The 27,082-nt window shown below is 44.1% G+C and overlaps 1 protein-coding gene across 6 annotated transcripts in view; it reads right to left on the bottom strand.

Annotated features, from left to right (window-relative positions):
* Positions 1-18,739, bottom strand: part of TTLL1 (TTL family tubulin polyglutamylase complex subunit L1) — a 408,294-nt gene extending 389,555 nt beyond the window's left edge. For 4 of the 6 annotated variants that reach the window (XR_013606910.1, XM_078673886.1, XM_078673881.1 and 1 more), the window contains exon 1: positions 18,640-18,739. The gene's annotated coding sequence lies outside the window, so the exon portion shown is untranslated. Of the gene's footprint in view, positions 1-16,832; positions 16,885-18,624 lie in introns of those variants that run through there. The other 2 variants (XM_078673882.1, XM_078673883.1) reach the window with 2 other exon arrangements.
* Positions 18,740-27,082: the final 8,343 nt, after the last annotated feature.

The following is a 27,082-nucleotide window of genomic DNA, read 5'->3' as shown; positions in this document are numbered from 1 at the left end:
TTCACATGGTCTGTGCGTGCCCTGTGATGTTGCCAGCATGGCGTGCATTATTAAAACCTCAATTCCGGCTCCTGGGCAAACGTTCTTGCAGCAAGCGGTAATGGCCGGCCTCAAAGCACAGCACTCTATACTGGCAGCGAGATTTGTGAAATACATGCAGTCAGTTGAGAAACTTCTGGGCACTGTAGCTCCTTGTGAATGGGAGCTAACTGCAGAGAGGTGGTCCCAACTGACTCACGAACTAATTGACCAGCACGAGTGACGTATCGGAAAGCTCAATCTGATGTCTAGAAGAATGAGATTACTGTTTTTGAGGCATTTTTGAATAATCAATTGTCACTAAGGATTTTCATATCTTTTAATGAAGAATCAATACATTATTTTCAGCCTGTGCTGTAGTTCTGAGATCAGTTATACTCCCTTTATACCCTGTTTACCAAATCCTGATTTGTATATGCTGAATTCTTGATTTTGTTTGCATGTATGGGTTTAATTAACAAAGATGTGAATTAATTTGATCTGCCTTGATTTGTCCCGAGAGACCAATGAACTGGCCTCTACCATGAATGGGGAGGCAATATTGGCTCTATCTCCCGTTCTCCAACAAGCCTTGGCACATTGGCAGCACATGTTTTTAACAGTGCTGGCACTTCGGCACTTTAAGTACAATCTTGTATTTTAAGTTAATTCTGTAATTTTTATGAAATGTTAACCGCACTGGTTCTAGATTTTAAATTTGTAATATGTAATGTATTTACTAATCTTGCATGTTTGGAAAGGTTTTAATTAACAATGTAATTAAAATATTGACTGATTGATTGGTAGTCCGAGGACTACCTCCTGAAGAAACGCCAACAGGCTCAAGGGTGTGAAACGTCAACGAACACTCCCTCTTGGTTATTATGTGTAACTTAACTTCAAGGGATTCCACACATATATGGAAAACCTGTTATGACGTTTTTCAATCAATTATTAATATTATGATTATTATTAGCAACTTGTAGTGCACACCTACCCCGAAGTTTTTCCCGGTGCCAGGCAATCACAGATTTGCTGTCCCACAAGCAGATTCAGAGTAGCCAAGTTTTCAACATCTTACAGAAAGGGAGGAATTATTTACAATTCTTTAGGTCGTCTGGTAAAGAGTTTCAGAGCTTAGGAACCAGATAGGCAAGGAATGGCCCTTCAAACGGGTTAAGCAAAACCTGGGGACACCAAATAGGGCCTGGGTCGAGGATCTTAACAGCAGAGTAGGCTGATAGAGAGATAGGGAGATACTAGTTCCTGAATGTAGGGTGGTCCCAGGCTAAATGTGTCCTTGCACAAATAGCACAGAGCTTTGAATTCAATGGAATTAGCCACCGTAAGCCAATGAAGTTCTTTAAGCAAATGAGAAACAGAAACATAAGTAAGTGATAAAGCAGTCTGGCAGCAGCGTTCTGAACAATTTGCAGGCACTATATAGGCAACTTATCTGCACCTAAATAAAGCACATTGTCGTAGTTGAGGCCAGAAATAACCAGTGCCTGAATAACAGTCCTCTGGGCCGCTAAAGGAATAAGCCACAAAGGGCCAGATGTAGGTGGCCAAATAGCGAGCGCTAATGCTGAAATTTGCAATGTAGGCAAGTTTAAACCTAGTAGCAAAATAAGGAATCGCAAAATTGTGATTCTTTATTTTGCTCTTGCATTTAAGGAATCGCAAATTGCGATTCCTTAAATGCAATGTAAGTAGCACAAAAGAAAGTGCAGTTTAGCCTTAAGGAATCGCTAATTACCACCAACTCCAAGTTGGTGGTAATTAGCTATTTCCTTTAAAAAAACACTATTTTGCTTTTTTTAAAGTGCCTTGTGGCACACATTCATGCCCTTAGGGCATGTATGTGCGCCATATGTGCACACATGCACATTTCAGGGGTGCAACAGGGTGTCCTTTTGACACCCTTGAAATAGCGCCCGCTATTTGCGATTCACTAATAGCGAATCGCAAATGGAGAATACCTTCCCACTCACTCCTATGGGCCTCCTAGCCCATAGGAATGAATGGGTAGGTATTCCTTATTAGCGAATCTCAATTTGCGATTCGCTATTAAGGAATATTAAGGATTCGCTAATAATTTAGCGATTCCTGCCTACATTCAATTTTGTGAGTCCTTAATAGCGATTTGGTAAAATTTGCTATTAAGGATTCGCAAATTTGATTTTACCTACATCTGGCCCAAAATCTTTTTCAACCATTTAAGGACTGCAAAACAAGTGGCAGATATCTTAGCTATCTGCAGCTTTATAGAGAGCTCATTATCACTAAGAAAACCCAGGTTGTTTACATTAGATATCGGAGTGGGAGGGGTCCCTAGCATCTGGCCAGTGTTTGGCACGGCAAAGGAAGCAGTTGTTGCCTAGAACTAGGACCTTGGTCTTGTCACTTATGGCAGTTGTTGCCTAGAACTAGGACCTTGGTCTTGTCACTTATGTTTAAGTGAGTTTTGATTCAACAAAGCTGTAATTTTCATCTTCCCCCGATGCAGTAAAGACAGGTCAGGTTTCTGTGACAAGGGGAAGAGGATCTGGGTATCATCGGCATATGAAAAAAGAGCGAGTCCACAACTCTCTATTAGGTTTTTCAAAGGGGCTACATAGATGTTGAACAGTAAGGTTCTTAGAATGGATCCCTGTGGGACACCAAAAGTCAAGGCTTGTGTTTGGGACCTCACGTTGGATGAAAAGAAATTGAAACATGCGGTCCTTTAAGAAGGAGATAAGCCACCCAAGGGCTGAATCTATAATGCCTATTGATTCCAGCCAATGAACCAGGATAGAGTGGGACACTGTGTCAAAAGCCGCACTCAAGTCCAGTAAGATGAGCACGGCAGTGCCTCCCGCATCCAGGTATTGTCTGAGAAGTTCCGTCATGCCCAAAAGAGCGGGCTCAGTGCTGTACCCAGCCCTGAAACCCGATTGGGAAGGGTGGAGAGGATAGCGAGCGTCAACAAACTATAAGAGTTGGACGTTTAAATGCTTTTCCAGAACTTTAGAGAAAACAGATAGCAAGGAAATGGGGTGGAAGTTAGAGAGACAGTCAGGATTCAAATTGGCTTTTTTTTTTTTTTAAAGAGGGAGGACAAGAGCATGCACGTCTGAGCATACCCTGCCACACTTAGGGCGAACAAACCGATACAAAAGGGGATGATGGACGGAGCGTTTGAGCAAATCAAACACTCACCCCCAGTCAACTGATCTGGGTTTAATCCATCACCATTCTTTAGCTCACTCGGCCACCCCAGTTCAGACATGGCTATATGCAAATCAGTCTGACCCTGTGCCTCATGGGAGCAGTCCAGCCCGAACTGCCAAGCCATGTCTTCCCTGGACCGGAAACAAGCATCCTGGGACCGGTTTCGGATTCATAATCCTCATCAGTCAGGCTATCTTGAATCCAGTGGCCAAGTAAGCAAGGGACTCACGTCTGAGCATACCCTGCCACACTTAGGGCGAACAAAGCAAAACAGGCAGTTCGGGCTGGACTGTTCCCATGAGGCACAGGGTCAGACTGATTTGCATATAGCCATGTCTGAACTGGGGTGGCAGAGTGGGCTAAAGAACGGTGATGGATTAAACCCATATCTTTTGACTGGGTGTGAGTGTTTGATTGGTTCAGATGCTCCGTCTATCACCACCCCCTTTTGTACCGCTTTTGGCCACCATAAGTGTGGCAGGGTATGCTCAGACGTGAGTCCCTTGCTCACTTTGCCACTGGATTCAAGCAAGCCGGGCTGAAGACGGCTGTAATGCCAGGAACCGGTCCTCGGAAGCTTGTTTCCGGTCCAGGGAAGGCATGGCTTGGCAGTTCGGGCTGGACTGTTCCCATGAGGCACAGGGTCAGACTGATTTGCATATAGCCATGTCTGAACTGGGGTGGCAGAGTGGACTAAAGAACGGTGATGGATTAAACCCAGATCTTTTGACTGGGTGCGAGTGTTTGATTGGTTCAGATGCTCCGTCTATCACCACCCTCTTTTGTACTGCTTTTGGCCGCCATAAGTGTGGCAAGGTATGCTCAGACATGAGTCCCTTGCTCACTTTGCCACTGGATTCAAGCAAGCCGGGCTGAAGACGGCTGTAATGCCAGAAACCGGTCCTCGGAAGCTTGTTTCCGGTCCAGGGAAGGCATGGCTTGGCAGTTCGGGCTGGACTGTTCCCAAGAGGCACAGGGTCAGACTGATTTGCATATAGCCATGTCTGAACTGGGGTGGCAGAGTGGGCTAAAAAACGGTGATGGATTAAACCCTGATCTTTTGACTGGGTGTGAGTGTTTGATTGGTTCAGATGCTCCGTCTATCACCACCCCCTTTTGTACCGCATTCAATGCATACAACCACTGGGAGTTGTACAGTGTCTTTTATCTATGTTCTTTGTATATATAATCAACATTGGCGCACTCAGTCATCTGCACTGTGATCACTTTATTTGCGGATTGCTACACTTGATTGAGTCAAAACATTGCAAGAGGCAATTCTGTGCTCTGTGTTTTCTTTTTCTTTGTAATTAATTTTGGTGCGATGAATAGGTCTGAGTAACTACCAGTTCCTTCTAAAACAAGTAAGAAGGTACCACTTTTGAATGAGTCCCGTGGGACAATTGTTATATCACTACATACCTAACCTGGTCCACGTGGGAAGACAGCATTGTCCTCGTAATAGTGGTCATTTCAAAAGTATTGACAGGAACCACTGTTGCTGCGGTTCCCGGCAATGCTTTTTTAAGTTTGACGCACAGTTCCATCATAATGACAGAGTCATCCATCAAAAGTTTTTTTCTTCCTTCAAAAAGAAAATCTCAAAGCAGAATTTTCTTTATGAAAATAAAAATCAATACAATCCTGAATTTTGGCTAGAGCTCTATGCTCTAGTAAAACCTGTCTTGGGCTTAATAATGCACTTGCGCTTTGGCTTTGACTTATCTTACTTTTGAAGTTGTAGTCTTCATCTTTTTTTTTTTTTTTTTTTTACAGGTGTTGACTTGGTACGACGTTGTTGTGAATGAGACAAATGCGGAAAACGTTCTGGACTAGTTGTGCCAAGATGGAAAAGAAGGCTGGAATGATCTCTGGTTAAGCTGACATGCACACACTAGTTTCTATTTCGCCTACAACACAGCGCCTCCTCCATGCAAGCAATTTGTTACTGCAACCATTAGTGGCATAACTCCACTTGCCCTGGTTGTAAAACACGTGGCAGAGCTTTCTGGATGCAGATGTTCATGACACTGTGAGAAGCTGGAGAGAAAAAGCAAATTAGCCTCTTGGAAGTTCAGGCAGGTAAAATGTAACTTTCTAAATATTACTTTTCTTTAATATTTTTTAAAAATCTAACTTCAGAACACTCAATTGGATTTTTAAACACTATTTAAAATAGTTGCTTAATTATCTTTCTAGCTGGTCCCATTCTTGATATAGAATTTTCGTATTGAAGATTGTTTCCCTCGGTTATTTTATGGCCCAGCAAGCTTTTTTACAGTGAAAATGGGAAACGTCCTTTTAGACAAAGCCACAATCACGCTGTGTCTTCACAGCGCCGGCAATAGAATATACACATCTTTAGCACGCATTCATTCAACACGCAAGTCATTACAACAACTTTCTTTAGGCAGGCGCATTGGTGGAATGGTGTTGGACTTAAAGTCCAACACCATCCCTACTGTTGATGCCAATGCTTGCTCTTCATTCAACAAACTTTGCCCAGAACAATGGCATATATTAACAGATCAGCCTGAGATGCTTTTATTGTCTCATGTGTATTCCAATATAGATGGTGGCACCTTGTGCGAAATGTGGTAATCTACCACATCTGTACTGGATGCACTTCCTTTACTTCATGTTTATCAAAGTTAATATGGTCCAGACCTCATGGGCCCTGACCTTTCAGTTGGTAGCAGAGTAGGATGGTTAACGCATGAAATAAGGGGAGAATCTGAAATTAGTCTAGAAAAGTGGAACCAGAACCCCAAAGTCCCAAAATAGAGCCCAATGACCGAGAATGGCCAGTAACGGAATCCGGCAGATACTCAGGCCACCAAGACATACAAATGATGTGTGAGTATCGATATAGGAGCAGTATGTTGTTGGGAGGGTTAATGCTCCAGTTAGATGACCTTGTGTGTTAATAACGTTTATGAATTTTTCTGTGTGAACTATTTGATCTTATGATTATTTTACTACCCATGTTTGATTCATGATCTGATTGTTACCTTTCCCTATAACTGTAAAGCGCTCTGATATCCTTTGGGATCTAGTCCGCGTTATATAAAACTTTACAAATAAATAAAAATACTACTCCATACCCAATGGATTATTTGTCCGGAAACATTCAAACAATCTCTTTAACTGTATTTTGTGATTCGCATATACCTACATTTCTTTTGAGAATTAAATACCAATTTGTTTCCAAACTTTTGAAGTGTTATCTGCTCTTAGAGTTTAAAACAAAAGAGTTTGTAGCACTTCTCACCGGGCCCTGCCTCAGGCCAATACTAAGTTCACCAGTTTGCTTTGCAACTTGTTAAGCTCTAAGAGGGGATAGGGTCCTGAATTGCTTCAAAGAGTTAAAGGAGCCCGAGTAAAATGCCAACTTTGATGCAGCCTAACCACAAGATGTGAAGGTGTTACAATAAACTGCCCCTCTAAAGTACGAATGATGTTTTAGCCTGAACAGTTGATGGATTTCCTCATCCATCGGAGAGGTAGGGTTGTCTAGAGAAAGTGCACATGGCCAGGAGGTCGAGACCTTTAATATTATCGATTTGCGTTTTTAGATTTTTAAGCCAGAGACCTTTCCCAATGAAACTACTTCTCCTAGTATTGTCCTTAAGGACGTCTTAAGATTCACCGGAAGAGCAGGATAATCAACAGGTTTTTATTTTTCCTTCCCAAAGAACATTCCTCTCATTTATGGACATTATCAAATTCTTATGACTAAGAGCTTTACTTCAAGAGCAGAAAGCAGTGGAGAGAAAGTACAACCTTGCATCATGCCTCTTTTGAACATGAATGTTGTTGATACTAATCAATTTACTCTGATCCGTGCTCTGGGTGATTTATATTTTGCCATGACTGGCCCTCTCATTCTCTGACCCATGCCCACCATCCCCAATACCACTCTCAGAATATCGTCCTATTTGAATGGAAAGGGCATCACATTTTCCAATCTGTTCATTACTATACTAGTCGAGATCTTGGTGTCTGTATTTAGGCCTGTATTTAGGAGCAATTTTATGGGTAGTCCCTGGCTTGGGGATCAGTAAGATATCCGCTTCATGCATAGAAAGAATGGTCCCAGTCTCCTTCACACAATGTATTTGCAAGCCAGGTGAACATCTCCCGCTTGACCCTTTCCCTGCTCAACCACATACTATCTGGTCTCTTATTACATTATGTATGCTCTCAAAAGACTTGCTAAATGTGTGCCGACTTGTCCTGTTTTTCATATAAGTCTTTCCTCAGTTTTAAAAGAAACAACTCAGCATTGTTCTTTCAGAGAATGTTCAGCTGCCTCTTTACTGTCGCAAGGCAGCAGCGAACCAAGAAGGTGCTGACTGTCAGCTCGCTCTAACTCCTTAAGTTCTTCAATTCACTTATGTTTTGAGAGCCTCATCTTCTGTGTTTGCCTAGTCATCACTTCTAAAGCCAATCAATGCCAGAGTTGAAAGAATTCCAATTTTTCACGGGTGAGGCATCAGAGTCTAAATTGACAGTACTGCTGTTGTCATTTCTATTCTGTGAGAAGGGTGTCTAAACCATGGCTGATGCAATCCCCAGGGAAGTCTGGGTGCTGCATCTATACCCTTGCTGCACAATATCAAGATATGAGTGCGATCTGAGATGGAGATGTCCGTTTTGTTTATCTTGCCGAGTACTGCTCTTGTCATGAATATGTAGTCTAGGAAGGAGTAGGTGCAATTTAGCTCAAAAGCTCACGTCACTCCCCAAATCTCCTTCCTGTACTTACATGCCACGCCAGGTTCCTCACCATCTGAAGATCTTAAATAATAAAAATAAAAAACCTGGGCAAGCAAGTCCCAAGCAGTATCTTTGGCTGAGGGGAGCTCAACATCATTCAACAAAGACTAGTGAAGCCTGTCTTCTAGTGATATTGACATGGATATTATTTGTTAAGCAAGCGAATCCCTGAAGGCGTCTTGGTGCTAGCATCTGCTAGGTGTGAAACTGTGACAAATGTGTAACAGAGTAACCTCAGCACCCTATCACCTTAATGGAGGACTAGAAACATGAACCAAAGAGAAGTGACTGAGCGACTTACTGCTTATATTCCCCTCACCTCATCTGAGTGGCTTTGTTCTCTTGATCTACTACCCAAGCTTTAAGTTCTGTAATACTAAGCAATAACAATATGAGAGGGTTTTAATAAACTTGTCTCAAGGTTGCTACACCAAATGACCATATTGTCCTAGAAGGTTCTGCAGTGTTTGTGACCCTGGGCCCCTCTCTTCTTGGACACCCTGTCCTGCTGGCTTTCCAGCGGTGTTAATCTCAGTCGTCCTTCTATATGTTTGTCATGTTCTGCAGGTGGAACCTAAGAGTTGCTTGCATCACAGCTTTTTCAGGGTAAAGTATGTGTATACCTTTTTTTAAAGTCAGGGTTGTTTTTTCTCGGCATCTCCAGTGAATTGAAGCTGTGTTGAGATTATTCAGCTGTATCATGTTTGTTTCACGATTTATTCATTAGCCAGCAGGCCGTGCTCCCTTTTTTGCTACAGAGTAGCCACCGAAAGCTCTTGAAAGAGAAGACAGCATCTTTTTGCTGAGCACGCAGCATTACTGTCTGTGATCTAACATTTTTGCATTTTGGAGAAGCGCCCAGTCTCACAGACTGTTTTTTAAATGGTAGTATAATTTAATTCATACAAAATATGACTGTTTCATCATATTTTTGTGGCTAAATGGGGGATAGTGGAGCATCTGGACCGCAACTCTTCCTGATTATTGAAATACGGTAACATACTAAGGAGGTGGTGATGAGACCAGAAATCAACCAGAATACCAGTGCTGATTCTCATGACACCAAACAGCAGGGAACTTTATGTGCAGCAGCAGCCAGAGGGTGGACAAACAACATATAAACAACTAGAAATTGTCTAGACGATGCTATAGATTGACTGTAATCTGAAAAGGGGAATATGGCAGGGGAAAAACAAGAAAGGTGATGGAGCGCACAGTCATGTGGACGAACTAAGCTTGAGCCTTGAGCCAAAATACCTAAAAATCATTGCCAGGCAAGAAGCCATGAGTGCAGTGAGGGAAATATGCTCTAATACAACTGACCTGGAAGTTGAATCCTAAACTAGGAAATGTCCACTTCCATGGAGATTGATGGTTAGAGGTCTAGTAGTTCTCAGATGCCACTACCCAGAGTTTCCAGTCCCTTGCTTGTATAGATCATCTGACCTGTTGCTAGGATTTTGAGCTACTGAGGTTTATTACCATTCCAAAGAGATCTTACATTGTGAGAATGACTCGCTTACCCATTCTAACTTGCTTCTGAACTGAAACAGTGACAAAAGTTCTGACACAACCCAGAGTGATGAAAAATAAATTCCAAACATTCCCGAAGTCACTAATGTGTATTTCAGTTTTTATATACATTGACATTGTCCAATTTCATTACTCTGGTTAGCAAGGGTAATTATGGCATTTGGTTTTCTGGAATGTGGACTGGCCATAAAATCAGTCTGGCTAAAGTAAAGGCTTTTGTGTGATCATCTGCTGGTTTAGGACTGCTTTCTTCGGGGTTCAGGACTGTTCCCCAGAGGTAGTGAAATGGCATACCTATCAGTAAACTTGTTGCTAAAGTGTAATTGTGCAGTGCAGGTGTGCCGCAGTACCCCAGTCAGTTACCACGTAATGCATGTTGACAGAATATTCGCACTCCTTTGGACAGCTCTTGTTCACAATGTCAGGGCTGTGAAATATCGACAGGCTGGGACATAAGAGGCTTTCCATCTCACAGTTTTGTTCATTTCCCCTCAATTGAGATGAATATTTAGCAGGCTATCTATTTTTGTGAAGCTCTCACCCTGATTCGTCCATTGACCAACAACTAAAATTGGTCAATGTTTGCAAATGTTCAGTCTCCAGGTCCCAGCATGCTAGGGACATTACCTTATCATGAACATTTGTCACTGTAAGGAAACAGGCTTTTAGCAGGTTTACCCCCATTTATTGTCAACATTTGGACTTCTAGCTACTGGTTTTTCGACTCTGAGTGTGTACGGATGCCTGCTAACCAGACCCCAGGGCAAGTATTCTGACCCAGTACAAAAGATATGTTTAATTGTATGCCCTCCATTGGCAAGCACTGCCTAACTTGTAAGTCACTAGTATATGGTACCAAGAGTGTCAAGGGCATGTAAGGCAGAGTGTCCACCCAGGACTGTAGCACGGTTTGTTCCACCCAGAGTGTGACAAAAGATAAAATGGCTATCAGCCTGCCACTGCAGACTGGAAGGGCAGTGTTTATGCTGCTAGTTCAACTTCCCCATTACCATAATGATTAAGCCAGCACTTCCTTTGATAATATATGTAAGTCTCCCCTAAGGAAGGCCTATCGAGCCATATGGCAAGGAGCTGTATATTGTTAAGCAAGAAATATAGGTTTATAACTATTCTAGCTGCAAAACCTTTAAACGTTGTTATTTTGTTGAGAAAAAGTTAGTAGCCTTATTGGCTAACAAAGGGTAACCGGCTGGCATCCCAGCCTGCCTAACTTCTGAATGGACATCTAGTATGATGGGGTGACCCAGTGCCCCTCAGAATCTGGGTGTACAAGAATGTGGAAAATGTTGGTTCTGTTGGGTACAGAATTGATTCTAGGTTTACTGAATAACAATACTCAAACTTTCAGTAATAATCAATGAAAAGCGAAGAGAAGAAAAGTCAAACAGTATGAATCAAAAACACAAAAACACCAAAATTAAATCAATCAAGGTCTGTATTTAAGGATACATCCATATGTTCTTTACATTCTATGGTGTCAAAATGACATGAACAGGCAGCTAAAGTTCATGAACATACAATTTGTTCCAACTGCGCAAGTGATATGGTGAAAAAAGGCGCGAAAAAACTGCTGAATGTGAACAAGATATATACAGTGCTGTATGAAATGCTGAAACTGGTCATTCAAAAGACATCCATCCCTTGGTGCATAAAGTTCTGCGCCGCTTGGGGTTTTAAATTTCCGTTTCACATGGGGCTGAGAAAGTAGGGTCAAGATTATCACGAGCACGTTGATGTTTTGAACCAATGGGGTGAGTGATTTACTGACAGGCACGACAGGTCTTCCTCAAGACAAGGTGATACAAGGGACAGCCATAATTTATTAAACAAAGGTCTTCAAGGAGTGGTCCGCCATGGGTTGAACTCACAAGGACTGTGGTAAGGTCCTGGATGGTGATGAATCATATCAATCGGTTATTTCTCGAGCCATGCCGGAGAGTTACAGAATGGCGCTGCCCTACTGAGGCAATTCAACACCATCTAGGACCTTACCTCAGTCATGCCCTGGTAGATCAACCAATTGTCTGGTAATAAATATGTATACAGAGCAGACTTTCTCTTGTTTACATGATTTATTATTCATAGTGTACCACTGTTTTTTACAATACGAGTCGAAAATAATGTCATTATTAAAGTTAAGCAACTTTTTTTAAAGTTCCCACTCTGTGCCCCAGCTGATCCATTGGCTTTGCACAGGCCATGGCCAACAGTAAGCTTTCTGTCCGCCTCGGGAGACGTGTGAATGACTCCTGGGGTTAAGAATAAAGGCAGCCACAGCAGAGTGAGGCGTGACCTCCTCTCCCAGGAAGGCCACTACAGGTGTTAGCCCAAAGGCAAGCTTTAAAGGGGAATCCGCCTTTGAAGGGCTGCCAGTGACAACCCTCCCGGGCAGGGTGCCTTTTGTTCATGTAGACAAGTTGGAGACATGGTCATAGAGGGGAAATCCATCCCTAAAATTGGTTTTCCCATGGGTGTGTATCTTAGGTATCCACACCTCTGGGGTGGGCTACTAGGCTCCTTACATTCAAGGGAAGCTCCAGACATTTTGGGAGAGGCAAGAATACTGCACTCTGGCATTGCCAGACATCACTGGAACTTTGTCACAACAGAGATGGGGACCTACTAGACCACTGGCTAGTGACAGCGTTGTCCCCTCAGGGCACTTCCTGGGATAAAATGGCTACCATTGCACCCTGAAGCTCAGTATACATTAGACTTGGAGAGAGGACCAATAAAGGACTGCCCTGCAGCCCTTGAAACTGCACAAAGAGAGGATGTACCATTGAAAGAACTGCACCTACTGCACTTTCTTTGGGCTAGTGAAGTTTGGACTGTTCCTGTGGTTCCTTGCTCAAAGAAAAGTTTTCCCATGCCCTAGATTGAAGCAGTGACTTCAAGGGTTAGTCGGATAGCCCCACCGGAACAGTACCAGGGTCATCAAAGCTGTGGAAACCGAAACCGGCAAAGCAGTAGCCACTTCTGAGGAATTTCCCGCTGACCACCAATGGGCGCTCAGAGAGACACATCCGAGATAGCCGAAAAGTTGCATCTGAGTCTGCTGGAACCTGGAACTCTTATCCCAGGCTGGATTTGTCACCCAAGAGGGACACTAGCCCCCACCAAGGATATTTACTGTGACTGCTGTGAAGGGAGATCGGTAGCCCAGCCACAGCTGGTCTTTTACTGTTACGAAGAGGATGACATGGGACTCAGAGTGCAGTGGCAAACGTCGCCCCACCTCACCCGTAGACTGAGGACTTACCTGCAACTCACCCCTGTAAACCGCACAGCTCCAGTAGCATCGTTGTGCATCTTTTCTGCTGGCATCTCCAGCATCAGGACCACCTCATTGTTGTTTATGGCAGTTGTTTCCTAAAGGCTGGAACTTGGCTAGAAAAGGCTCTGTACCAGGTAACTGTTCAAAGTAACCTTACTGGACTCCTAGACCTCTGCCCTGTCAGCTTTGGTCACCCAAGTCAGATGGGAGTCGCTGAAATAACTGTTTAACATTTTTCAAAAGTTTTGAAAGTTTTTGTTGACGAATGCTTGTTTGTGGTTGGATTAAAAGGTATTTAATATTTTTCAAATCCATAGCTCCGGAACCCTCCGATGCATTTTGATGATCAAGGACTCTAAAAATTCATAAAATGATGCTCTAATTTTAGAAATTGGTGTGGGAGTCTTTTTTGTTGCGTAACTTTCTTATTCCGTTGTTTGGTGCTGTTGAATGGTTTACACTAAGTTCCTTTGTTAAGCCTTGCTGTTTCAAGTAACAGCTACCCAGGATTGAGCTTAAGGTTTGCAGACAAGCCTTACTGAACCCAAGACAGTTTTTGCAAGTGTATGCCATGATAAGGCCCCACATCCATATCATACAATACACCCAAATCCTCCCAGTCACCATTTCTATTGCAGCCTTCCATTGAGTTGACTCCCCAGATGTTTCAAGCCATCCTCAGTTGTAGCAGTAGCAGATTCACCACTACGTTTACAACAGAGACCTTTTGACCCTGAAGGTGCCAATGGCAGAACTACAGTTTATCTCGGACAGTAGCAAGTCGATGATTCAGTGGGACATGAAATAGGCCAGTCGTACTGCTGAAGGCACCAACATGAATCTGATATTTGTGGTAAATTCTTTAATACTGCCCGCCTCACAATCAGGTAGTAGATTTCTGTGCCTACAATGATTGAGACTATTTGGCTTGTACTTGGGTTACAGATAATACTCTGTTAAATAGTGACTGTAATACTATTTCACGACTATATAAAAGTAAAAATTGTTAACATGAAGAAGTTTCTGAATTCTCAAACTAATGCATAGAAGAGGGAGAAGTGAGAGGTAAGCAGGATTGCATGTACACACACACGCTTGACAGGAAATGCATGTATTACACAGCATGCGGGAAAGCAGAGCAAAATCCCTGAGGAGCTCTACTGGTGCTATTTCATCTCAATCAGCTTTTGACAAAGTAGGCCAGGCAATCATATGAACTTAACTAGAAACTTGGGGCCAGATGCATCAAGCATTTTTCTCCTCGCAAACGGGCCGATTCGCGGTATCGGCCCGTTTATAATCACAAAATATGTTTTTGCGATGCATCAAACCCAATTTTGCGTTTTGGTAACCTGTCACCAAATCGCAAAATGAGTTTGCGATTCACTATTTGGAAGGGGTGTGTTTAGGGCGTCCCTTCCAAATAGCGAATCCTAACTGTATGCATGAATGTTGTGTGACCGTGAATGCGGTTGCAAAACATTGCATTTAACCACCTACTTCAAGTAGGTGGTAACCAATTCGCAAATGGGAAAGGGTCCTAAGGGACCCCTTCCCCTTTGTGAATGTTTGTAAAGCATTTTTAAGAGTAGGCAGTGGTTCCATGGACCACTGCCTGGTCTTAAAAAATTAAAAGAAAACTTTTCACTTTTCTTTTTCTAAAGCATCTCGTTTTCCTTTAAGGAAAAGTGGCTGCTTTACAAAAAAAAATAGATTGCTTTATTTAAAAGCAATCACAGGCATGGTGGTCTGCTGATCTCAGCAGGCCACCATCCCTGTAATTTTTGCGATTCCTAGGGTGGGGTCGCAAATTGTGACCTACCTCATTAATATTCATGAGGTAGGTCATTGCAACCCCTTAGGAATCACAGAAAGCGTATTGCACACTTGCATGCATGGCGCTTTGAGATTGCCTAATTGCGAATCGCAAAGATTCTCAATTAGGGAATCGCAGAACATTTTTTGATGCATCTGGAACTTGATGTGTTAGAAGTGTGGGGCACTGAGTGAGGGTTATTAAAAAGTGCGGGGCACTGAGTGAGGGTTATTAAATAGTGTGGGGCACTGAGCAGGTGTTATTAAAATGTGCAGTCAGCGTATCTTCTCAGGCCAGAAACATGCAACATTGATGTCTAGGCTTCTGATTGCTAATTCACAACATAACAATATCGGGGTGTATTTTAGCCCCACTTATTATTTCAACTCTAATAAGCTGAGCCCCTACAAGGCTGCTCAAATGACAGTCATGCCCTATAGAATTACGAATCACTGACAGAATATCGAGGAGCTTAATATCAACCTACAAAAATATCGGTGACAAAATATCGACTTCCAAAATATCGAATTCCTATCTACAAACAGGTAAGTACAAAAATATCGAATCTTAAATATCGTTGTAAATAATATAGTTTGCTAAAATATCGATTTTTTTAAATGTCTTAAAAGTAACGTGAAATTATGAAATAATAAATATAATTAAGTAAAACATACTTAAATAACCTTAAAATTACTAAATAATAAATGTAACTTTAAAAAAATAAACATGTCTTTTTATTACGTATATTAACTTAAAAATATTAAAAAACAATCCGTTTTTTAACAATTAAATGTTAAAAACCGAATTTTAAATATAATTACATATATATAAGCCTATAATATAAATATATATATAATATAAAATTATAAATAGTGTTAGACTACATTAAATATAACAATACTGAAAAGATTGCATAACGTAAGAGATAAAATTACTATTTCCACTCCAACAAGTGGTACAGTAGGGACCGTGTTGGATAGCGGGAGAGTAAAAATTAATATTCCCAGTCCAGTGAGTGCAACAGTAGGGAAAGCGTAGGATAGCGGGAGGGTAAAAATTACTATTACCACTCCAGTGAGTGCAACAGTAGGGAAAGCGTTGGATAGAGGGAGGGTAAAAATTACTATTCCCACTCCAGTAACTGCAACAGTATGGAAAGAATTGGATAGCGGGAGGGTAAAAATTACTATTCCCACTCCAGCGAGTGCAACAGTAGGGAAAGTGTTGGATAGCGGGTGGGTAAAAATTACTATTCCCACTCCAGTGAGTGCAACAGTAAGGAAAGTGTCGGATAGCGTAGGGGAATAATTTATTATACACACTGCTGCAATTTAATTAACATTAATAAACAATTCATAATTTAAAAAAAATGTATTTACCTCCCACCATTTTACCCGATAAACATTACCTACCATATTGTAACATATTAATAAATTAACTTAATTAACTAATTACAATTAATATAATTAATAACAATCAAATCTCAATTAATTCACACAATTAACACTATAAACTAACTTAAAAAAATTATAATTTAACAAATAATAAAAATTACATTAAATATAAATTACTTCCTATCCTACTCCTCTATCAACCCTCAACCCACTGATAAAAAAGTACACAATTAACATATTTACAAAGTAATTGTTAATAATTAATATCTAATGAATTACTAATTAATAAAAAAACAATTAACATAATTATCAATTAATTGTTATTTGTTATTAATCAGTTTATAATTAATTAGTAAGAAAGTAAATAACTTAATTAATATAAATGATTAAATATTAAATTATTAAGTAATAAAATAATAAATTAATAAATTTCAAATAAATTACTTCCCACCCTATTCCCCTATAAACCCACAACTCGCTACAAACTTAAATTACGCAAAAAATATTTAACATATAATTAATTCTAAATAAATGCTAACAATATATATTATAATTAAATTACTTCCTACCCTATTCCCCTACAAACCCACAACCCGCTACGGAATTAAATTGCACAAAAATTAATTAACAAAAAATTCAGTACTTTTACAAAATTCAAACATACATTACAAAAATAATACAAACTTTTAACACATAAACTAACCCTTAAAACATAAAATAAAAATTAAAAAAAATTGATATTACTAACTTCGATATTGTGGAAATCGATATTTCTTACCTGCATTTCGATATTCTGCAGCACTATATTTTTGCAATACGATATTCTGTCCATTCTATATAAAAAAAAAAAAATTAAAAATCGATATTCTGTCCAGTCGATATTTTTTTCGATATTATGACTAATTACCTAGAATTACAAGGCATAATTCCCTTATTTGCTTCAGATGGGCGATTTCACATTGAAGGATTATACGCACAAGAACCTACTACAACCAGGGCACAAGTCCTATAAAAAGAAGTGTGGGGACTGACCAAGTAAGACAATATACAAATGACCTCATGATGTCACGACGTATGCAACTATCTGGGTCACATATGGCCACATCCTGTTTTATTCAGTCTTTAGAAGTGTTCTTTCAAAAAACCTGGATGCGTCCTCTTTGTAGGCAAGTTGTGGATGAATAAAACTCATCTCCCTTTCACTAAAATGCTGCATGCACTACTGGCGTCTGTGGGCCCCAACTTCTTGGCAGGGGGGACGGCGTCCATCCTGTAAAAATAGTGGGGGGACGCCGTGTACCTGCGTGTACCCCTGACTCGAGCCCTGACTACAACTCTGTGACAAGCAAGTGGAATAAGAATTCTCAAAACAACATTGCAATTAACATTCAGGTTGCAAATAGCGCATACTATCTTTTCGCAATGCGACATATGGGTCGGATCACAAGATGGCCTATCTCAGAAGGTCATAAACTACCTGTGTAATGAATATTAATTAGGTAGGTCAGCATTTGCGAACCCCTGGGACGGGCTACCAACGGAAGGATGGTGACATACAGGGAACTGCAAGTCTCTATCCATGTCGCATTCTTAGGCATTAAATGTCTTCCTCCTGGCCCACCCTAGCTGCCCTACGCGACCCCAAATGTGGAAACTGTTACTCTTTCATGCATTCTGTGATTCAGATTATACACAACATCCCCTCGTGTGTTTCAACAGCGGTTTAGTACATGGTCAACATTGTTTGACGTCGCAAACCCTGCGACTCTGCGAATTTAAAGATTAGTAACCAGAAATGGTTTCGTACATCTGGCCCCAAGGTAAACAAACTGCATATTAGCAGAGCTCTCAAGTATCCCAGCTCCATGCATGAGACAGTTTTTGTAATTCTGGTACCTGTAGTCCTGTTTTTAAAATGGATTCAAATGGGCTAAAAATGAAATGCCTGGACTGTATATACATGCATGGGATTGGGTAAACCGAGAGCTCTGTCTTAGTATGCTAGATAAACGTTTATTGATTTTAGGATCAAGACAATGCATAAGAAGAGCGAACGTGTTTTGCAAATTATAGTGTTGTAACTATTACTGTCACAATCATGGCTGATAAACTGAATTTTAACTTCTCACTACCTCCCACTGATTTTTCTTGTAAACTTGTTAAAACACCTTAAGCACACGATTACGTTATATAAACTTCAAATAGGACTGTCCAATCTTTGAGCCTGTTAAAACCTTTACATTTGTGTTAAAGCACAGCCCAATATAGTTTGAAGTTCATTTGGTATTTAACAAAGGCAAAATTGAGAAAGGGAAATGCAAAAGAGTAAATGTACATGCACAAAAGGACGTAATTTGCCTTACATCCGTCAGGATGTATCACCAGCGCTATGCAGCAAGACATTGGATCGGAGAATTTGTTATGGAGCAGGCTGAAGGAATCAGGTTAAAATAAATGGTTTGCTTAATCATTCGCTTTTCTGTTTAAACAAATGTGAGATAACGTTTAGATGTATATTTTAGGTTATCTACTTTACAGAAATAATACAATAAGTATTGTAAGTTAACTACCTGTCCGCTACTTACACGGACCATCCGTAAATTCAGCCCAACGTCCGCTTTCAATATATGATCTTTTTTTACGGACCATTTGCCAGTGATGTCTTACAGCACTTCCGGGTCTTCAGTATTTCCGCATGACAACCAATCCTCTGGCTGAATATATTCTGTCAATGGGAGGATCTTGAAACGAGTAAATTGGCTTAGGATTGGAGATTCGTCAGCACCTCAGCCAATACGAGTACGCTGCACCAAATTCCGATGTATTAATTTGCTCTGGTCTCTGCACGTGTCTCTATGGAATGTAAACACTACCCCAGTTGTCCAGCGTATTTTTTGGGGACTTTCGTTTCGGATGACCTAAACGAGGACTCCTCACGGGTCTCTGTGGAATCTAAACACGACCCCAGTTGTCCCACGTTTTTGGGGGGGGGGGAGGGTTGGTTTCGTAGGACCTAAAACGAGTTTGTCAGGGATTTGTCCGGCAGAATAGCTATGTAGGGCGGTAAACTGCAACAACAACGATATGACAGGATGTTATGTTGTTAGGTTATGTGTTTTTTTTTCTTATATATATATTGGAAGAGGATGTGGCCTTACCTCCAGAGCTGCCAACTTTGGAAATGGGGAAGCTGGTTCACGTTTCGGCGTTGGCTCAACATTCCGTGATTTTGGGCAAGTCACATACTTTACCCATGCCAAAAACAAACAAGCATTTGCAATGCAATAGGTCTCGCATTAGGAAAGTTTGAGCTATTGGTATTGTAAATGAAAAATTTTGTATTTATGTGTTGGTTTTGAAAATAGCTAAATTAATAGCTTTGTCATTTACAATTCAAATAGTTTTAACTTTCGCAAATGTGACACCTATAGCATTTGTAATGCAATATGTGTGGTATTTATGTGACTTAGATTTATTGATATTACGAATAACAATGGCTTTTAATTTTTTTAATAATTTATTGTTAAAAGTTATTGTAATTTATAATGGCAATAGCTTAAACTTTTGTAAATAACTTTTGTGAAGATTATGTTCAGTGTATTTTATTGTGACGAAAATCCAAGAAGAGAAGTGAAATATTAACATCTTTTTGTGACATTTGTAATAAAGCTTTAAATATTGAGAGAACATATTTGAACCAGTTGTTGTTGAATGGTTGCACAGATTGATGCTGTGGTGGAGCTGAGTGATGTGGTGGTGACGAGTGATGCTGTGGCGTTCAGTGATGCTGTGGTAGCGCATAGTGATTTTTTGAAAACATTTTATTGAAGGTTTATCATCATACCACGTTACGTGCAACCTCTCAACATCTTCTACTAAACATGTCCTCTTTTATACCCCAACATTCCTTCGTGTCCCCCCCCACCCTCCTCGGCTGGTGCCGGCTTGTAACTTCCAATTCCCAATAACATATGTTACTCAGTTAGCAGCAGTACGGTCTCTATTTGTTGGTAGGTCTAAGCATTACACCGAGATGCTATGCGCGATGGCTCTCATCTTCATGTTGGAGATCTATCAAGGCCTGAACTAATGCCTCCCACGCCCTCGCTTGGTCTAAGGCCCTCTCTTGATGCGAACGTTGGGCTTGTTGCATCCGGATCGTACTCTCACTCCTTGCCCATTTCAGAAGTTCCGTCGCCAGCGCCTGTGTGATGGTCCCTCCCTCGACTTCCAGTGCAAGGTGATCTCCCTCTTTGCTAAAATAAGCCCTAGGTCTATGAATTTGCTTGTTATCTTCGTCTTAGGCGTGTGAGGGAACCAAAGCAGCACACATGTGGCCATATCATAAGACAAATCCCTGCCTGTAAATTTATTCAAAAGTGTACCTACTTCTGTCCAATAACTCCCCAGTCTCTGGCAGTCCCACAGCATATGCTCCAGTTCCACACCCTCTGTCAGGCATCTGGGGCATGCAGCATTTTGCACCTGGAAGTGCCTCTGAATTCTTCCCGGTGTCAAATAGGCTCGGTGCACTATGTAAAGCTGTATCAGTTGAAGCCGTGCGTTCCGAGTGCCTTTCCAGGCTCTCTTGAGGATCTGTCCCCATGTAGTGTCTGGCAGTGGACGGCCTATGCTTGTTTTCCACTTCAATTTTAGAGCAGTGAAAGGCGGTAGCCCCTCTTGCAGCATCCGCGACTGGAGGCACGTGACCGTTTTAAAGGTCCCCGCCGCCATCACCACATATTGGCATGCCATTGTAGTCTGAGGTTCCGATTTTCCCTTCTTCCAGTGTTTCCTAATTGCGCTCGTCACTGCTGCATGGAGCAAAAAGTCCCCATTCGGGAGGTCATATCTTTCCTGCAGGGCCTGAAAAGGCAACAGTTCGCCCTCATCATACAAGTCCCCCACAATCTGGACTCCCATGCTCTCCCATTCTTCTAGGGCAGCCCAGTCCCCCCCATGTGGGAGTGCCGTCAGCATTCCCAGTGGGAACTCAGGAGCATATAGATGCAAGACTCCCGCTTTACGTTGGCTACGGTTCCAGCATGATCTCAAGGTGCTTTCTTCCAGCGATAGGTCTCTGGGGAGGAGTGCCTGTTGTAGGACTATATAGGAGATGATATGTCTTTGAATACCCATGCCCCTCCCCTGTTCAGGGCCCCTAAACTCTGCAGCCACCGCCTGTGTAAGAACCTGCAGTTGTGCTGCCAGATAGTAAAGTTCAAAATCTGGAACTGCCAGTCCCCCTTCCAGTCTCGGTCGCATAAGAGTTCCCAAGGCTATTCGCTTCCTGCCAGTGCCCCACAGAAAACCAACGACCATTGATCTCAATTCTTTAAACAATGATGGTGGGATCCAAATCGGTAGCGTCCTAAAGTTATATAGTAGCCTCGGTAACGCCACCATTTTGAGTAAGGCTATCCTTACTCCCTGGAGGAGTGTGGCTCAATGGTTAGAGCGGCAGACCCTGATGCAGAGTTCTGGCCAGGGACCAGGGTTCGTTTCCCGCCTCGGCGGGGTCTTGGGCTCAATTTCCTCGGACCTGTTAATTCTCGCCTCGGTGCCTATTCTAATCAGGGGCCCCACGCTGCAACTCTGGGCAATAGCTTGCTTAGCCTCCACACCGGCCCCAACAGCGCTAAGGATGCCTGGCTTCACCCTGAAGGTGCCCAGGAGTGGACACTTCACAGGGAAAGCCAGGAGGGGTTCCACAGCGGTATGATTATCAGCGCCAGGAAGCCGCATAGGCGACACCGCAAGGTGACCGTCTGGTGACAGTGCGCTCTATAAGTACCATGACATTTACATTTACATTTATCCTCCCCATTACTGACAGCGGAAGCGTGTACCAGAATGCCATGCACCCTTTCAAGGCCCTCACACAGCGTCCTATGTTACCATCTAGGATGTCGGCAGCAGCATGGTAGATCCTAACTCCCAGATACATGAGGCACGTCGGCTCCCACTTCATTCCCTGGGGGAGGGCTGGAGCCATCTCGCACGGTCGTACTGGATATACGCATGTTTTACGCCAATTCACCCTGAGTCCCGATAGGTTTCCAAATCTTGTTAGCAGCATAATTGCTCCCTGCAGTGCCTCATCTGTATTTGCCAGATACAAAATTAAATCATCTGCATACAACGATATGCGTTGCGGCAGTGCATTACATCTCAGTCCATCGTAGTGTAGTCCCGATCTCGCTCGCACCGCCAGCGGTTCTATTGCCAGCGCAAACAGCAGGGGGAAAGGGAGCATCCCTGCCTCGTACCCCGTAGTACTGGGTATTGGGTGGAAATCAGTGTCCCCAACCTCACTCTGGCTACTGCCGAAGAATATAACACTTTAACCCATCGCCCAAACTGCTCACCCATGGAACCGGTCCAGCACTCTACCAAGATATGTCCATTCTAAGCTATCAAAAGCTTTTTCTAAGTCGACCGATAGGATCACCGGCATGGTTAGGCCCTGTTGCGCGGTCCCCATGATCCTGATGAGCCGTCTTATATTGGCTGAAGTGTTTCTAGTTGGTATAAAACCAGCCTGATCTTGATGGACTAGGGTGGTCATATGAGGCAACAATCGAGTCGCTAAAATTCTACTCAGAATTTTGTAGTCCGTCGTCAGCATGGATACCGGTCTATAGGACGGTACATCCTCTCCATCCCTACCTGGTTTCAACAGTGGGATAACCAGTGCCTCTCTCATAGAAGACGGCAACCTACCCAGTTCACTGGCTTCTTTATATATCTCGAGTAGACGGGGCGCCAATAAATCAACGTATTGTGCATAAAATTCTACCGGTAATCCGTCTACTCCCGGGGTTTTCTTCCGGGCCATTTGCTTGATAGCTATTCGGATCTCGGTGATAGTGATTGCCTGTCCTAGTGCGTCTGCCTGTTCCTCCTCTAATTGAGGCAGCTGGATGTCTGCCAAGTATTAATCTATTTCTTTGTCCTCTACCCTCAAGCTACTCCGGTACAACGACTCATAGTAGCCCAAGAACCGTGTTATAATCTCATGCTGGGTGTATACTATAGTACTGGAATCTGATTCTATGGCCAGGACTGGGACACCTCTCGGCGCCGGGTCGGCCAGCCACGCTAGGAATGCCCCAGCCTTGTCCCCCTGCACGTGCACTTTCGCTGTGTAAGCCTTATGATCAAAACAGCGCAATCTCTCTATTTCTGCTGCTGTTAGTTCTTTTGCCTCCAGTAGTCGCGCTTGCAAAGCTGGCTGCTCTGGTCGCTGTCGCTCCAGTGCCCTCAGTTTCTCCTCAGCCTTATCTATATCAGTCAGCAACGCCTTCCTTATTCCCGTATATTTGCTGATACAGAGCCCCCGTAGCACCACATTGAAGGCATCCCACTCCACTGCTCTAGAAGATGCTGTGCCCTCATTGTCCGCAAAGTATTGTTCTATGCCCTCTCGTATGGCTACTTGGTAGACCTGATCTTCTAACGTTTCAGGGCGTAGTTGCCATGTAGGAATGGCCGATCTAGCCCTCCACCAATATAATGGATAGCAGCAGTGGATTGTGGTCTGAAATGGTTCTGGCCAGGTATTCTGATCGCCTTACCATTGTGGCTATCGACTGTGAACATAAGATCGCATCTATGCGTACGTGGAGCTCATGTAGGGCCGAGAAAAAGGAGTAATCTCTATCTCTAGGGTGTTGACCTTGTCTGTATGTTTCGCGTGAAATCTGATGCCATTTGTTGTCTGGAGGTGCATGTTGCAGCATCTTTATGTGATTGTCACCATATTTGTGCCTGTGACGCTAGATGTCTATTAATTCCCATCTTTCCTGCCAGTTCAGTCTGCACTGTGCCAACCTCCGCACCGGTGAATCGGCCAGTGGGGGGTGCGACCTATCAAGCACAGTGTCCGTGAGTGAGTTAAAATCCCCCCCCCCCCCATTAGTGTTGGGTTGATGAGATAATGTGCCAGCGCACCCGACAGGTGTTCAAAGAAGTGTGTCTGGTCAGTATTGGGTGCGTATACGCTACAGAGTGTGATCTCCTTTTCATGTAATCGTCCCTCCACTGCCACATATCTTCCCTCGGGTCCACGACATGCTGTGTAGCTTGAAAAGGCACTCCTGCCCTCACCCAGATCAGCGCCCCCCTAGCATATGCTGAGTACGTTGTGCAAAAGATCTGGCCCCTCCACCTACGCTGCAGCGCTACGCCCTCTGCTTTGGTAAGGTGGGTTTCCTGCAAAAAGGCTATTTGAACTCCCCTCCTGACCAAATATGCGTGGATTTTGTGTTGCCTCGTCATCGAATGTAAGCCGTGCACATTCCAGGAAATGCAGACCAATTCAGGGAACGTCCCCATTACTCTAGAGACTACCCTTCCTGACTGTCTCCAAGCAACTGCCCGCACCAGCTTGCCCCCTCATCGCAACAACTTCCCCAACTAGCATCTCCCCCCAACCCCCCAGAACAGGACCTAATAACAATCTATCAGCCCCCATCCAAACCATAGAAACCAAAATACTTAACTATGTCCCACAGTAGTCACTGCGGTTCGGCCTTAAGGGCAAATGGGGGGTGGCCCTGGTCCAACAGGCAGCTACGCCAACCCGCAGCCCCTCTGCGCCATGATCCCGTATCAAAAAGTCTCAGCATCTGGACCCATTTGTGTAAAGGCATAAGACCTCCATTTTACCGGCCCCAGTTAACTTCAACGTTTCAACATCAAAGCTAGACCTTCCCTGCCCTAAGCATCCAATACACCATCAGCAGTCCCCGGTGTGATCTTCGGGCCTGGTACGGTGTCCGTTTCTGACATCTCCGTTTCTGAGCAGGTTTTATGCCCCTCCGATTCAGTTCCAGGTATTGACTGTGTTAACTGCGTCCCTGAGAGCGCCAGCACCGCTTGCGGGGCTGCCTGTCGTTCCTCATCTGTTTGTGACGGCGATGGTTTCTTCGACCCCTGTCGTTTCCGCCGGGGTCGCTGAGATTTACGCACTTGTGGGGCCCTCTGTGGGACGGACTCCCAGTCCCCCCTGTGGTCCGTGCCCGCTCTGTAGGTTTCTAGCCATGTCCATGCTTCATCAGGGGTGTGGAAGAACTGCGTGGTGCCGCCCAATATGACCCTCAGTTTTGCTGGAAAGAGCAATGAGTACTGGATCCCCTCGGTCCTGAGTTCCCTCTTAATCGACAGGAATGACGCTCGGAGCCTCTGAGTCTCAAGTGTGTGGTCCGGGAAAATGTTCACTTTGCTGTTACTCACCGAATAAGGCCCCGATGTGCGTGCCCTGTGGAGTAGCAAATCCCTGTCCTTGCAGTGAAGCAGCTTTGCCACTACCGGACTTGGTGGACGACCCGGTGGTGGAGGACGCGCCGGGACTCTGTGTGCGCGTTCGAGCATGAAGAATGTAGGCAGGCCCTCCAGGGCCACCACAGACTGTAACCAGGTTTCCAGATAGCCGATCATGTCTTCCTCTTCTTCTTTTTCCGGAAGGCCCACCACGCGTATATTATTGCGCCTATTTCTGCTCTCGGAATCCTCAGCTCTTCTTTCCAGGGCTTTAATACGCTCCAGGGCGTCCGCCATTTTGCTCTCGAGGGTCGCCTGGGCCGGTTTTAGTTTCTGGAGCGTATCTTCAGCTATTTTTACTTTATCCGTTAATTTAGAATGATCCGCTCGTAGTAGGCCAAGCCCTGTCGCTACCTGAGCTATGTCTTGTTGTAGGGCTTCTCATGACGCTGCTATGGCCTCTAATATGCGGTCCAGCTGTTGCTGCAAATCAGCTGTCCCCTGTTTCGGCTGGTCTGAAGTGTCAGTGTCAGCGCCCCCCTCGGTTTTCCCTTTGGGTTTACCCATAGTCATGCAGGTGTTATCCAAGGTTGAGATAGAGCTATGGGGCCGTAGTTAATTCGCAGCTGGCCGTGTGTTGTCTCGTTGATGAAGTGCTATGTATGCAGCTGGGCCAGTGTTGCCCCTATACCATCCAACTAGGCGAACCCTTGTGTCGATCAGCGTTCTCCTACTTGTGTGTTCCTGGTACCGGCTATCAGACACACAAACACAGTGTTGGTTCAGCAGTCTATCATGGTCCATCTACTCGCCCTTTGGCAGGGCAGGCCCAGGGCCAGGTCAACCGCATTAGCCTCCACCTTCTCTATTATTTGCTTGGCAACTTTATGCACTATCCTCTCTGTGCACGGTCTCTTGAGAGCTCCATCGTATTCGGTCTCCGCCGCTGCTAAGAGGTATCACGCTAGCACCCCGTCACGGCTGCCCCTATCTCCGGCGGTCACAAGTGTTTCCACTGGTCCCGCAGGGTCCCTGTCCGCCTCTGTTGGTCCTGCTATCCCCCGGCGTCGGCCCGCCACCTCCAGTGCCGCCACTGATAGCCAGATCTGGTCCAGTCGTTGCTGATATCTGCGCCTCTCACTGCCGCCGCCAGGTGCTCATCCCGCTCCACCCCAGGCTCGCAGGATAGAGCTCGCCCATGCCCCGCGTCCACCTCCGCAGATCAGGGTCCCCGGTCTACTGCGCCCCACTTACCCGGGTGACTGTCTGCGGGGCAGCTCCTCTCGGTCCGCCTCCACAACTCGATCTCGGCTCCTCCACTTGTCTCGGCTCTCAAAGGTGGGTCTCAGCCGGGTTGCAGCTCCGATCTCGGTGCCCCCAGCTCCTGGTTCCGCGAGCCACAGGCCTCAAGTCGGCAAAGCCAGCCCCACTCCGCTCCTGTTCGTAATTAGTAATGGCTGTGCGCAGCCGGCCGTAGGCGCTACACACGCCAGCAGCCCACGCCCTGGAACAACTGCTCAGGGCTTACTCTGCTGTTTGCCTTTTGTCAGTTCCGGGCCGCCATTATGCCGCCGCGGCGCCAAGTCATTTGTCGCTACCACAGCTCGCGGCGTCACCGTACACCTCTCAGTTGCCGGGTCACCTCCGTTGCGCTTCACTGATAAAGGCACCAACGTTCGCTGCCTCTGGGGTCTTCTCGCGGCTGCAATTCAGCTACGCGCCTCGCAGCTTCATTGGGAGCCCGGGACAGCCGCCATTTTAGGT

This window comes from Lissotriton helveticus, chromosome 1_1 (genome assembly GCF_964261635.1).
Source record: "Lissotriton helveticus chromosome 1_1, aLisHel1.1, whole genome shotgun sequence".
NCBI classification, from domain to species: domain Eukaryota; kingdom Metazoa; phylum Chordata; class Amphibia; order Caudata; family Salamandridae; genus Lissotriton; species Lissotriton helveticus.
The sequence above is the reverse complement of the archived record's forward strand: the minus strand, read 5'-3'. Positions and strand labels throughout refer to the sequence as shown.